Below are 3,370 nucleotides of genomic sequence, written 5' to 3'. Positions count from 1 at the left end.
TAAAGGATTTGTTGAAGGAGAGAATAAAGATCAGGTATGTAAATTGAACAAAGCTTTATATGGTCTAAAACAAGCACCTAGAGCATGGTATGAAAGATTGCACTCTTATTTAATCAAGATTGGTTTTATAAGGACAAGTGAAAACAACAATATGTACATGAAGAATGATGAATCTGCATCTGTTGATGAGACACTTTACCGATCTATGATTGGAAAGTTGCAATATGTTGTTCACAGCAGGCCAGAAATAACACATGCAATAGGTATAGTTGCAAGATTTTCTGCAGATCCCAAGGAAACACACATGACAGCAATCAAGAGAATTTTTAGATACTTGAAAGGTACTGAGGATTATGGCTTAGTATATCAAAAAGGAAATGACTTTGATTTAAAAGTTTATACTGATGCTGATTGGGCATGCAACATAGATGACAGGAAAAGCACAAGTGGTGGAGCTTTCTTTTTAGGAGAAAGACTAGTGAGTTGGCTTAGCAAAAAAAAAGGATGTATTTCACAGTCTACAACAAAAGCTGAATATGTTGCTGCAACATTAAATTGTACCAATATAGCATAGATCAAACGACTGTTGGAAGGCATAAATGAGAAAGTTACCGAGCCAGTAACTATATTCTATGATAATACTAGTGCCATTAACATTTCAAAGAATCCTATTATGCACTCTAAGACAAAGCACATCTCTATCAAATATCATTATCTTAGAGAAGAAGCTGAAGAGAAGAAAGTGGTGTTGGAGTATGTTAGTTCAAAGGAACAAATAGCACATATTTTCACCAAGCCACTGCCAAGGGACACTTTTGAGTATCTCAGAAGTAAGTTAGAGGTCCTACCCTTATCTTCTACTCATTGACCGAGTTTGGTGAAAGCATCAATTCGATGACTCTAAAGAATATCTTTTAGGAGTTGATGCTAATTTACACACTTTAGGATGTTTTCTAAAGGTGTGCAGGAAAAAAAAATAGGGAACAAGAATTGAAGATAAAATGCTCTAATCAAGATTGAGTTGATACTGAACAACAAAGGAATTACTTCACACAGGAAGAAATTATGTATTAGTTTTCTTTTGGCATTGTTGTCAAAGGGGGAGAAGATTGATGTATGGGGGAGAAGGCTAATGACAGGGGGAGAGCATTTCAGCAATATGAGCAATCACAATCACAACAATATGAATTCGAATTTTTTAGGTCAAATCAATTGGTTTTGCCATCAATGCCAAAGGGGGAGATTGTTGGCATTAAAACAGACAATAAGAGATTGTTGGCATTTAAATTAGGATATTAAGAAGGTTGTTGATAATTATGGATATAACTGATTAAGGATGTTTACTGTCTTCACAATATTATTTTATCATTGATGTCAAGAAATTGATTTTCTGATTTAGTAGGATGTTGCCATATCTTAAGAAGTATGTTTGTGATGAATAAGGGGAGGAATAAGTTATTTAATGGGCAACTATTACCGAGTTAGACAATGATGAGATCATGTTGTTTAGATTATTTTGATATCCTACATATGCTATTGTTTGTAAGGTTAATACTATACTATGTTACCGAGCAAGGAACCTAGTCGGTAAAACCTAAGGAACCTAGTCGGTAAACCCTAAGGTTATCGCTATCGGTTAATGAAGGCGGAATGTCTACCGAGTGAAGTTTAGTATTTACCGAGTTGCAATTGAGTAATAAAAAAATGCATTGGATGTATACATGCGTTATTTAATGATGGAAGCTGATGAGCTGGTTATGATTAAATGATTGATACAATGTGTATGAACTTTGTTAAGGATCCATGGCAATGGAAGATCGACAGGAAGATCTACAGCTCATATTAAACCGCAATACCCTAGCACAAGTTCCAAGGCGAGGTAAAATGTTTTCCGATTGAAAGATACATTGAACCTGGTCAAGATTGAAGATCCGATGGCTATTATTGATCATGGGAAATGTGATCAAAGAGATTAAGCAGTTAGCAAATTGTTTATAAATAAGGAACTATTGATAAACAATGTATGCGGGCAAGTGTAAGCACATGGATGCTACATAATGATTACCAAGCACAAAAGCTTAAAGACCTGTTTGTATAACAAAATAAGGAGCCCAGCAGAGGGACAAGATAAGTCCTATGACTAGATTGTATTGAGCAAATAAGAATCTTCTTTAGCATTTTAGATGCAAAGTTGCAGACATACTCATTATTGTTGTTTATTTATAAGTGACAGAAAATCTCTTAACCAAGTGGACTTAACAGTCTTACTTGTAAATCCTCTAGCAAGGTGACATTCTGATTGAGTGTTTGAAACCCTTTAACAAGGTCACCTCTAACAAGGTGAAGATCCTAATAGATCTGAGGGAAATCCCTTAACCGGTTCACATCTAGCAATGTGTTTGTAATCTTTAACAGGATTTGTTTTTAACTGAGCATACTCTAGAAGAGTATATTTCTTAGTGGGTCCGAAATCCCACAGTGGTTTTTCCCTATTTGGGTTTCCACGTTAAATCTGACGTTATGAGTGTTGTTATGATTATGTGTTCTTAAGGTTTCATATTTTATAGTTTTGATTACATATATCTATTTAAGCTACTAAGGTTGAATCTATTGAATATATTGAAGATTAAGTTTGTATGATTCACCCCCCCCTCTCATCTTGTTAGCTTGGCATCTGTACTTCACAATTAGTATCAGAACTATAAGAGATATCCCACCTAGTGACTATGTAATGCACAAAATGTCAAAGTACACTGTGATAATACCAGTGACAGGTGAGCCTTCCACTTCAAAAGGGAAGAGGAAAATTGAAGATGTCATTGACATCCAGGATTCCCCTAAGAAGCAGAGAGTGGGAAAGGAAATTGAAACTGATGAGCCTCAATATTCTCCATCTCAGTCTCTTATCCACATTAGAGATGAACAAGCCATGATTGAACAATTATTGTAGTTAGGGAGTCTTGGTGAGATTGCCTATACCTATGAGGAGACCCAAGAGGGGATGCCCGAAGAGCCACCTAATGTTGAAATGGATTTGACTAATGGTGAGTTAAAGGGCCAAGAAATGGACCTTACTGTTAAGCAAGCTAGTGAAGAATTCCTAGCTGACAGTAATTTTGTCACATCAGGATCTTTTATACAGTTTCTATGGAAGCAAAATATTGATCGATTCAAGACTAGATGTGAACAGAGGAAAAGTGAACAACCTCTTAAAAATACAACTCAGGTAGAAGAAGAGGTTAAGCAATAAATGATGGTGGAGTTCAAAGCAATCACCCCTGAGAAAGGAAGAGAAATGGTAGCAAAGGCTGGTGTGTTGATTCTCCCTGAATGGGATATAGCTGATGCCTTAGTGCTTGATGCAGTGAGG

This window comes from Cryptomeria japonica, chromosome 10, assembly GCF_030272615.1.
Source record: "Cryptomeria japonica chromosome 10, Sugi_1.0, whole genome shotgun sequence".
In the NCBI taxonomy this organism is placed as follows: domain Eukaryota; kingdom Viridiplantae; phylum Streptophyta; class Pinopsida; order Cupressales; family Cupressaceae; genus Cryptomeria; species Cryptomeria japonica.
The sequence above is the reverse complement of the archived record's forward strand: the minus strand, read 5'-3'. Positions refer to the sequence as shown.